Genomic DNA, 12,421 nt, shown 5'->3' with positions numbered 1-12,421 from the left:
AAAATTAATAAGAAAATGAAATAACCAATAATATACAAAAATTTAAAAATTGAAATAACATTTAAGATGTGTCTTTCATTCAATTTTCTTATTTTCAGTGAAAGGAAAATATTTTACAGTAAAGATTAAAATATTATTAAGCCCGTATTCTATTCCATTCCATTGCAATAGACTCTACTTAAACAATTACACTGAACAAGCAAGAATTCAGGAAAGCCACAAGCTAATTTCAGGGTCCAGGTTGAAAAATGTCTTGATCAAAATTATAACAAATGATTTTCAGATAAATACATTACTGTCAATATATTTAAAATATCTATGTATTAAATAAAGTTACTGCAAATATATCCTAATACTGGGAAACAGACTTGGCCCAGTAGTTAGGAAATCTGTCTACCACATGGGAGGTCCACGGTTCAAACCCCAGGCCTCCTTGACCTGTGTGGAGCTGGCCCACATGCGGTGCTGATGCACACAGGGAGTACCGTACCATGCAGGGGTGTCCCCACATAGGGGAACCCCACATGCAAGGAGTGCACCCTGTAAGGACAGCCGCTCAGCTTGAAAGTGCAGCCTGCCCAGGAATGGTGCAGCACACACAGAGAACTGACACAAGGTGATGCAACAAAAAGAAACACAGATTCCCATGCTGCTGACAACAACAGAAGAGGACAAAGAAGAACATGCAGCAAATAGACACAGAGAACAGACAACTGGGGTGGGGGGAAAGGGAGAGAAATAAAATAAATAAATAAATCTTTTTTAAAAAATCCTAATACATTAAATGTAATAGATGAAGCAGTAGCAATGGATTCAGGAGAAAGTATTGATTTGTTTGGTTTTCCAGATCTCAAGTTCTTTGCATGACTGTGATTTAGTGGATTTTTTTCTGAGTGATTAGGAAAAATGACACAGTAATTTTTGGGAAGCCATGATTAAGAACAAAATGAGCACTGTCCAAAGTGTGTATAAGCATTGCTCCCAAATGAGAATATTATGCTTTATATATATAACTGGGCATAATTGCAGATTCCTTCTCTTCAAAAATCATGACCCCCTGCTGGGGTCCTCCCATTCCTGCACATGACCCTTCCTGATTAGTGTATACAATGGTTTTAAAATTTGGGCTAAATGAGGGTTGAGCAGTCTCCAACATCCCAACAACCCCAGAAAGGCCATTAATTGCTTAGGAGTTTGTGGTGTGGGAAAACACTGTTCATTACTGATTACAGAGGGGGGGATAGCTTTTGTCTTTCCTGACCAAAAAACACCAAAGAATTTGACAGAGTATCCAAGGTCTTGCAGCTTGTCCCCATTGATTGGCCATCCCTGGATTCCAAGATGTGATACTATTGTTTCTGACACATTTTTTTTTTAATCTGGAAGAGCATTACTGGTGAAGATAATGTCACCAATAAAATGCAATAGGGTTACACCTATAGGTTTCTTCCATGCAGCCAGATATTTTGCCACAAGTCCATGACAGATGTTTGGGCTGTGCACTTAGCTTTGGGAAGCACCATAAAAGTCCACTGTTGGCCTTCCCACAATGTATAAACCATGTTAATATATTAAGAAGAAAAATCACATCTATTGATGCAGAAAAAGTGATTGACAAAATACAGCATCCTTTCTTCATGAAAACACTTAGAACAACTGGAATAGAAGGAAATATTCTCACTATGGTAAAGTTTATATATGAAAAACCCACAGATATCATTGTACTCAATGGTGAAAAACTGAAAGCTTTCCTGCTGAGTTCAGGAACAAGACAAGCGCTCACTGTCACCACTGTTATTCGGAAATGTGCTGGTAGTTCAGCAAGAGCAATTAGGCTAGATAAAGAATGAAAAGGAATCCAAATAGGAAACAAAGAGGTAAAACTTTCACTATTCACTGATGATATGATCCTATCTCTAGAAAATCTGGAAAACCCACAACCAAGCTACCAGAATGAATAGATGAGTTCAGTAAAGTAGTAGATACAAGATTAATATGCAAAAATCAAGTGTTCCCATACACTATTGTTGAGTAATCTGAGGAGGAATTCAGAAAAAAATTCCAGTTGTGATAATGACTAAGGAATCAAATATTTGGGAATAAACTTAACCGAGGATATAAAGGTCCTGTACTCAGAAAACTACAAAACATAGCTTAAAAAGAAGACTTAAATCAGTTGAAGGATATTCTGTGTTCATGGCCTGGAAAAAGACATATCTGTAAGATGTTAATTCTACCCAAACTGATTTACAGATTTGATGAAATCCCCATAAAAATCACAATAGCTTTTTTTGGCAGAAATGGAAACACCAATTATAAAATTTATTGGGAAGGTAAAGGGCCCTGCATAGGCAAGTACTTCTTAGAAAAGAACAAAGTTGGGAGTAACCGCACTTCCTGACTTTAAGGCATGTTAAGTAGTTATAGTTGTAAAAAGAGCATGGTACTGGCAGAAAGAGAAAGAGATTGACCATTGGAACCAAATCAAGAGCTCAGAAATAGATTCACACATCTGTGGTCAAATGATTTTTTCACAAGGTGGTCAAACCCTCCCAAATAGGCCAGAACAACCTTTTAAACAAATGATTTTGGGAGAACAGGATATCCATAGGCTAAAGAAAGAAAGAGGACCCCTTTCTTTCATATTATAAAAAATTAACACAAAATGGTTCAATGTGGGCGTGCCCCTGGGGCCGTTAGCTATATGGCTGGCTGGGGCCGTTAACTAGATGGCTTTCGCCTCAGTGAGGCAAACTTCTCAAATGGGTTGTGAGTGACAACGGGGCCCCGGTAACACACAGCCAGATTAAACACACAGTAACCACCCCAGAGACGTAGGCTTGTGTCGTAGGTCTGGTTTATTGGGGAAGGGGCACAGCTTATATAGGCAGGGGTGGGGGCTTGAGGTGATGTGTCAATTGAAGATGGGCTAAGGGGATTGGGATACTATGAAGCAGCAACTTGATGGGATGAGGTAGTTTTGAAGTTGGCACGCGTGGGCTTCTCTGGCGGGAAGCTGGCCAGGAAGAAGGAAGGTGCCTTTTGTGATAGCCATTGTGTATGCTTAGCAGCCATTCTGGCTGCATGTTGTTTGCCAGCAAGTTCAACAATTCACCAACAGTTCAAGGACCTAAATATAAAAGCAACAACCTTAAAACTCCTAGAAGAAAATATAGGAAAACATCTTTAAGGTCTTGTGGTAGACAGTATTTTCTCAAAATTTACACCTGAAGCATGAGTAATGAAAGAAAAATAGATAAGGAATCAGACTTGGCTCAGTGGTTAGGGCATCCACCTACCACATGGGAGGTCTGTGGTTCAAACCCAGGCCTTCTTGACCTGTGTGGAGCTGGCCCACATGCAGCACTGATGCATGCAGAGAGTGCCATGCCACATAGGGTTGTCGCTCACTTAGGGGAGCCCCACACACAAGGAGTGTGCCCTGTAAGGAGAGTTGCCCAGTGCAAAAGGAAGTGCAGGCTGCCCAGGGATGGTGCCACACACATGGAGAGCTAACACAACAAGATGATGCAACAGAAAGAAACACAGATTCCTATGCTGCTGACAGCAACAGAAGCAGACAAAGAAAAACACCCAGGAAATAGACACAGAGAAGAGACAACTGGGGTGGGGGTGGGGGAAAAGGGGAGAGAAATAAATAAACAAATAAATCTTTAAAAAAAAGAAAATTAGATAATTGAAAACTTAAACGCTTTTGTACCACTAAGGATTTTATCAAAAAGGTGAAAAGGCAGGAGACTCAATGGGAGAAAATATTTGGCAATCACATCTGATGTGTTTGCTAACCATGTTATATAAAGAGATAATAGAACTCAACAATAAAAAGACAAACTACCCATTTTAAAAATGAGCACAAGACTTGAAAAGACAATTGTCCAAAAAAGAAATACAAATGGTGATAATATGTGAAAAAAATGTTCACCCACAGTAACAACCAGGAAAATGTAAATCAGTACTACAATGACCTATCATTTCATAACTATTAGAATGGCTACCATTAAAAAGCAGAAAATGGCAGGTATTAGAGAGGATGTGCAGGACAGGAGTGCTCATTCATTGCTGGTGGGAATGTAGAATGGTAGAACTTTTATGCAGGACTTTTTGGCAGTTCCTAAGGACGTTGAACATATACTTGCCATCTGTCCTGGCAATACCATTACAAGATTTATACACAGAAGAACTGAGAGTATGGTCTCAAAGAGACATCTGCACACTGATGTTCACAGCAGCATTATTCACAATTGCCAAGGGATGGAAGCAACCCAGGTGTTCATCAAGTAATGAATGGATAAACAAATTGGAATGCTCACATGAAGGAATATTATGCAGCCATGTGAAGAAATGAAGCTGTGAAGCAAGTGACAACATGGTTAAACCTGGAGGACATTATGTTGAGTGAAGGAAGCTAGACACAAAAGAACAAATACTGTATGATTGCACTATTATGAACTTAATATATTGTGCAAACCCATAGGGTTAATAATTAAAATATAGGTCACTAGAAAATAGAATGAGGATAGAGAATGGAAAGCTGAGGGTTAATCTGTGCAGAAATGGTAAAAAGATTGTTTCTTAATCTTTGGAAATGAATAGAAATAGTGAAAGCACACCATAGTATTTTGACAAGCAGTGCTGTTATGTTAGTATGACAGTTGTTGAAAGGAAATTTTAAGCTGTGTATATAACTAGAAGGAAAGCTTTAAAATTGTAACATAGGACTGTATCACATAGAGAAACCTCATGTGAAATAAAAACATGAATGGTATTGCATATACAAGAGTATTTACAAACTATAAAGACAAATATACCAGAGAGATAGAAACAGAATATACAGCAGGGGGAAGCACAGAGAGCCTGAGACCTGATGAATATTTTTCTCTCTTCACTCTTATTTCATTTTTTTTGTAGTTTTTTCCATATTCATTTTTTCTCCTTATTTTTTAAAATGTTACATTAAAAAATATGAGGTTCCCATATATCCCCCACCCCCCTCACCCTACTCCTCCCATATCAACAACCTCTTTCATCATCATGGGACATTCATTGCATTTGGTGAGTACATTTTGGAACACTGCTGCACCACATAGATAATGGTTTACTTTATAGTTTACACTTTCCCCCAGTCCACCCAGTGGGCCATGGCAGGACATACAATGTCCAGCAAATGTCCCTGCAGTATCACCCAGGACTACTACAAGACCTGAAAATGCTCCCACATCATATCTCTTCTTCCCTCTCCCTACCCTTAGCGGCTACTGTGGCCACTTTTTCAACATCAATGCTACATTTTCTTCCATTACTCTCCACAGTAGTTCCAGAATAGAATATCAGTAAGGCCACTCTAATCCATACTGTATTCCTCCATCCTGTGGACTCTGGGATGGTTATGTCCACTCCACCTCTATATCAAGAGGGAGCTTAGATTCAACATGGATGATGGATACAATTCTTCTGCCTGAAGTTGTAGGCACTCTTGGCTCCCTGGTGTGGTGGTTGACCTTCTTCACCTCCCTGTTAGCTGGCCAGGGTAAGTCCAATACATCAGAGGGTAGGAGTTCCAAGTCTGTTGAGGCTGAGGGACTGGCTCTCACATGGACAATCCAGAGATTCAAGTCTCCTGTGTATACAGTAGATATTAAGGAAATGCAAATCAAAACTACAATGAGATACCATCTTACTCCCATAAGACTGGCACCTACCAAAAAAACAAAAAACAAAAAACAGAAGACTACAAGTGCTGGAGAGAATGTGGAGGAAAGGGAACACTCATCCACTCCTGGTGGGAATGCAGAAGGATCCAGCCATTCTGGAGGATAGTTTGGCAGTTTCTCAAAAAACTAGCTAAAGATTTGCAATACCACTGCTGGGTATATACACAGTAGAACTGATAACAAGGACATAAACCAATATATGCACATCAATGTTCATAGCAGCACTATTCACTATTGCCAAAAGTTGAAATCAACCCAAATGCCCATCAACAGATGAATGGATAAATAAAATGTGGTATATACATACAATGGAATACTACTCAACTGTAAGAATGAATACAGTACATACATATGTGATAACATCGATGAATCTTGAGATCCTTATGTTGAGTGAAGCAACCCAGGAATTGAAGGACAAATACTACATGATCTCATTGATATAAAATAAGTAAACCATGTTGTGTCAGAGAGGTAGAGACCAGATGATAGGCTTAAAGGAATTTGGGGGGAAGAGGAAGATTGGGAACTGACACCTATCTGGGTGAAATCTATGGTAAGCTGGAGGTAAGTATATGTACAGGGAAGGGATAAAATGGGGACATAGGAATAACTTTGGGTGTGCTTTACATGTTTGAGGGGGCCAGGGATGGGAGGATGGATAAGATGGCTCAAGAAATTGGGGGGAAGGTGGGGGAACATTTGAACATAGGCGATTGTCAGGTATGTGGTTGAAACTATAATGTTGAGAAAATGTTTTAGAAAATATAATAAGGAAGGTTACCTTTTTAAGATGCTTTGGGGGGGCATCTGACACAGGGCAGGCTTCTAGGGAGTGTGTGAGTGCTCATTTTGTCATAGTGGGTTATATCATTGGGTGGAGACCCATAAAATGAGAGTGAAGGTATACCCACATCCTAGGGAGGATTGATGTTCTCAAATAGAGGAAATTATATCTCAAGAGAGAATTGGTGGCTCCCAATCCATTAAGGTAGTCGAGCACATCAAGTCCTCAATGTTGTTGCAAGTATCTCTGAATATGGTCCTTCAAGTAATGAAGATTGATTGCTACTGTGGGCCCCGAGGGGAGGGAAAAGGGGTATTGAATAGATGGAATCAGTGTAACTGTGGGGCAATGGAAGTGTTCCACAAGATCATGCAAAGGTGGATATAGGACATGTTAAATTACAACGAAATTGTACAAAAATCTATAGGCTAAAATGTAAACCATAATGTAAAACATAAGATAACTAAAAATTTGGAAAATTGTGTACTCTAAAATAGAAACCATAATGTAAACCCAAGTGTAACCATGTTTGAAAGGTATTGTTTCAATATCTGTACATCATCTGCAGCAAATATAATATGAACATGTAAAAAGACCATTGTTGGGAAAGGGACAAATTGTCTGATGAATTTTTTGTGTTTGCCTATTTCTTCTTTATGATTATTATGATTGGAATAATAGAAAATGCTCCAATAATTAAAATGATGATTGCTCAACTATGTGATTATACCAAATACCATTGGTTGTACATTTTGGATGGGTTCATGCTTTATTAATATGTAGCAATAAAATTGATTTGTGAAAAACACAGAAACCAGTATGTCAGAGTCGGTGACCCAAGGGTATCAGGAATGAAAGACAAAGAGAGATTGGATTCAGGGGATCTGAGAGCATTGATTTCTCAAGCCCATCAGACAACTTTATTGAGTCAAAGGGCTAGTATATATACCCCTAACATACGTGACATTCAGCATACAATCAAGTTACCTATTACCCTTACCTCATTCTATATTAACTAGTGATTGATGAACACCAACAAACTTTACTGGAACTATTATTATAAAAATCAGTAACTATACTCATAAATCTTGTTACTCAGGTTGTTCCATTCTATATGTTATTGTTCTGCCTGCAGATGTGCTTTACCCAGCCATGATTGTGATCTGCATCGATAATCATAGGGAACACCTTGACTCAGTGGTCAAGGAAGTAACTTGCTTCCATAGAAACAACATGCCTTTGTTTCCCACATTTCCCCCATTTTGTTTTAGTCAGGGTGGCTTTGCCTGTCTTAGGTTGTCCCCCAGGGGGTCTTACCCGTCATTGACTACCAGCCAAGCTCACTGACTGCAGGGTACTATTGTAATGTTTTAGCAAGTACTAAGTTATTAGCCTGTCCCTTTGTGTTCTCACGGTGCAATCTCTGGCAAACACCTTTACCCAGGCAAGTGACAGCCATGAGCAACAGGATTAATACACATGTGAAATCAAATCATTAAAGATGTCCTTATCATTATCTACATATATCTGATTATGAGACATTTCTAAAATCTTTTTCTGCAATTCTTCAATTTCCAAAGACATATTTCCCTTGTGACCTAACAAATGATTTCTGATCTTATTCCATTGAAACATAGAAATGTTATAATCCAAATACAAAAATTACTTTCATTCCAATCACATTTCAATCCTCTTAACAAATTCAAGTTATAAACTTGACCTCTTAAGTGTAAAACAGCAGATTCCAAATCACTAACTCTGTCATTAAGTCTTTCATCAATGTGTTCTTGACTATGCCATAATTCACTTGCATTCTTGTGCCAGTCATGCACATATTGCTGTGTTTGCACCATCTCATGCAATGCAACAGCAGCAGTGGCAGCAGCAGTGATGACACCAATGAGGCCAAGAATGCCACTATGAGAAGTCCCAAAACTCTCTTAGATCATTTCAACAGTCCTTGAGCCAGGTGGAAAAGAAGGTGACTCTCAGGAGATGACTGCCACATCCGATTCATTCTCACCGGGATCCACACTCCTCATCTTTGGCGAGCCATGGTGATAATATATCCATTCTGTAAAATATTCTCAGACAAGCAAGTATACAAAGCTCCATCCTTATAAAATAAAGCATTTTCAGTTATGGTAGCCTTCCCTACCACAAACACATATGGATCTCTGACACATGATTGAAAATGATGAATTTGATCTAAATGTAAATATTGTCCATCCATACTTTTATTACCTTTCCATTCAGAAGTAGATGCCACTCCTAAGAAGACTTTCCATATTTGTCTTTGATCATGGAGGCCAGTATTATTGCACCATGGAAAAGGAATCCATTTCCCTATATATTTCCAATCACTATTATTTGAAGTAAAAATTATTTTTTCATCAAGAAACAAATATTCATGGAAAGGATATTGTACATTACTAACTTGTTGTCCTTTGCTATTTAAACCATACCAAATAAATCTGTCCTTATATTTGTTGGGATTCCCCATAGGGGCACTTTCCCAAACTATTCCATAGGAATCTTAAAAATGACAGATCCTCTTCCCATATGGCATTCATACCATCTTTGCATGTCACCAGCATTCCTCTTAGGACAACTATAACTTGGATACTTATATTCTTGGTATTGATAGGATGGGAATAAAGTTACCAAAGATTTAGTATTATTATGGCTAAAATTGATCATAGTTCTATTTTTCACAGCCATACATGGTGGGCGATTGCCAATGCAAAGAGGTCGGAAATCAAATGGAAGAAGGAGATTATAAATCCTTTGTCCTTCTTCTTGTGACTTAAGTGGTAGTCTATCATCCATGGGTCCAGGAAATATATGAGTTTTATTCAAATAAACAGGAAAAGAAGGATCTTTCCAGGTTAACACTGGAAGTAATGGAGGATTAGGGATATAAACCCAATATGTGTAATTACCATTATCATTGCCGGTTTCACTCACTATCAGAAGGATCCATATGTGTAGAAGACTCCACTTCTTCAGTCCTAGGTTTAATCCTTTTTGCTGGAAGCCAGATTTCTTCTCCATTTTCTGAAATGATAAGAGCATAACCTCGCCCCCATACTTTAACCTTGTCTTTCTTCCATTCATTACTCAAAACATCTTTCCAAAATACTGGTTGATTCACAGGTTCTGCAATTTCTGTGGATGTTTGAGAATGTCCAAAATGACATTCAGCTGGTGTCATAGAATCACAAACGTTAAGAAAATTTAAGGTAAATAAAGCTTTAGCCAATTGATCTTTAGGTGATATACCATCATCTCCCCCTTTTTGTTTCAAAAGCATAGTTTTGAGAGTATGATGGCATCGTTCAACAATAGCTTGACCTGTAGGATTATGGGGAATACCGGTAACATGTTCAATAGCATATTTCCTACAAAAGGAAGCAAAGGATTTACTAATGTAAGAGGGTCCATTATCAGTTTTAATTTTTAGAGGGTATCCCATTACAGCAAAAGCAGACCAGAGATGTGAACGAACATGATGAAACTGTTCCCCACTTTGAGCAGTAGCCCACATGAAATGAGAATAAAAGTGTCAATACAAACATGAACATATTGTAGTTTACCAAAGGATGGAATGTGAGTAACATCCATTTGCCATAATTGATTAGGAGTCAGGCCTCTGGGATTAGTTCCAGCCTGAAAAGGCACTGCTGTTAGTGGTCCACAGGTAGGACAAGTGCGAATAATTTCCTGTGCTTGTAGTCTTGTTAACTTTTGATATTTATTTCACAGGCCTTTAGCATTAATGTGAGTTAAAGCATGGTAATCACAAGCACTTTGTAAACACCCCACTAAAAAATCAGCTCAAGCATTACTTGCTGTCATAGGACCAGGCAAAGAGGTATGAGAATGTGTATGTGTAATGTAAATAGGATGCTGTCTTAATCTAATGAGATGTTGCAAATCAGCAAAAAGTTGAGATATTTCATCAGTAACAAAGATATGAGCCATTTCAATATGCTTGACAGTAACGCATACATATTCAGAATCAGAGACAATATTCAAAGGTTCCTTAAATATTATTAACACCTTAATGATGGCAGCAAGTTCAGTATGCTGAGCAGATGTGAATGGAGTCTGCCAAGCCTGTTCTTTTCCTTTGGTAATAAATGTTGCTTTCCCGTTACTACTGCCATCAGTAAACACTGTACATGCATTTTCTAAAGGTAGAGATTTTATAATCTTAGGTAATATCCAAGTATTTTTTTGTAAGAAAATAAGTAATTTTGAAGTAGGAAAATGATTATCATTAACACCTTGAAAGTCACTGATAGCTATCTGCCATTGAGGGTTGGTTACATATAAATGATGAATTTCTTCCTGTGATAACTCACAAATAATGTGATCAGGATCAGACCCTTCAAGTTGCATTAAGTGCACACGTCCTTTTGCCAATATATTAATGATTTTTTGTAGATAAGTTTGTAATCTCTTTTGTTTATTATTAGGTAGGAAAATCCACTCCAAAACTCCCTCCTGCCACAGTAAAGCTGTGGGAGATTGCACAGTGGAAAATATAATTAAATCTACAATTTTTCCAGGGTCAATTTGTGTCAACTGTCCTTGTGAAATTCTTTCCTCTATTAAATTTATTCTCATTCTGCTTCCACAGATAAAGAACGTGCACTAGTAAAGTCTGAATCCCCCTGCAGAGTTTGGAATAAATGAGTTAACATATAATTAGGAATTCCTAACATAGGCCTAGTCCAATTAATATCTCCTAAAAGTTTTTGAAAATCATTAAGAGTGTTTACTTTATCTCTATGAATTTTCACCTTTTGAGATGTAATGCACCCTTTAGACAATTTCATGCCTAAGTAAGAGAATGGAGCTTCTTTCTGAATTTTTTCTGGGGCTATTTGTAACCCATATTCTGGTAAAATTTTTTCTGCCATAACAAATAATTGTTGTGATTTTCATCAGAAGCATGAGCGAATAATATATCATCCATATAATGGATAATCATCGCTTCAGGAAATCGATCACGTAACTTTTGAAGAGGCTGATGAACAAATAATTGACATATGGTTGAACTATTCATCATACCCTGAGGTAAAAAACACCATTGATATCTTTGCATAGGTGCCTGATTATTAAACAAAGGCACAGAGAAAGCAAACTTCAGCAGGATGTAAAGGAATAGTGAAAAAACAATCTTTCAAATCAATTATAATAAGAGACCAATCTTTTGGAATCATTGATGGTTGTGGAACTCCCGGTTGTGGTGCTCCCATAGGACTCATGACCTTATTTATAGCTCTTAAATCCATCAGGAGTCTCCATTTTCTAGATTTCTTTTTAATAACAAATACCGGAGAGTTCCAAGGACTATTAGAAGGTTCTATATGCTTTTGCTCCAGTTGTTCTTTAACCAAACTATGTAGGGCATTTAATTTTTCTACTGTTAGGGGCCATTGATCTATCCATACCGGTGTTTCAGTTAGCCAAGTAATTGGTATGGGACTGCCCTTTCTTTCAATGGCCCCTAAGATAAATTTGCTCATTCAGGATCTGATAAACTGGAAGGAAATCCAATTCCCCTCCTATCTCCTTTACTTCTAGTATTATATTGCATATCCATATATAATGTTTCAGCCTGCTCCGATAAGGTAGGAATATGAATGAAAGCACCCCATTGACTTAACAAATCATGGCCCCACAAATTAATTCCCACATCAGCCACATAAGGTTGTAAAGTAGATTTTTGTCCATCAGGGCCTAAGACATCAAAAATATTAGTGCTTTGATAAGCATTAGTCATTGTGCCAACTCCAGTAAAAACTGTAGGTCCTTTCTGTAAAGTCCAGGATTGAGGCCAATCACGTTTAGCTATAATAGATATGTCTGCTCCTGTATCTATTAAGCCAAAGAA

Source organism: Dasypus novemcinctus, chromosome 9 (assembly GCF_030445035.2).
Source record: "Dasypus novemcinctus isolate mDasNov1 chromosome 9, mDasNov1.1.hap2, whole genome shotgun sequence".
In the NCBI taxonomy this organism is placed as follows: domain Eukaryota; kingdom Metazoa; phylum Chordata; class Mammalia; order Cingulata; family Dasypodidae; genus Dasypus; species Dasypus novemcinctus.
The sequence above is the reverse complement of the archived record's forward strand: the minus strand, read 5'-3'. Positions refer to the sequence as shown.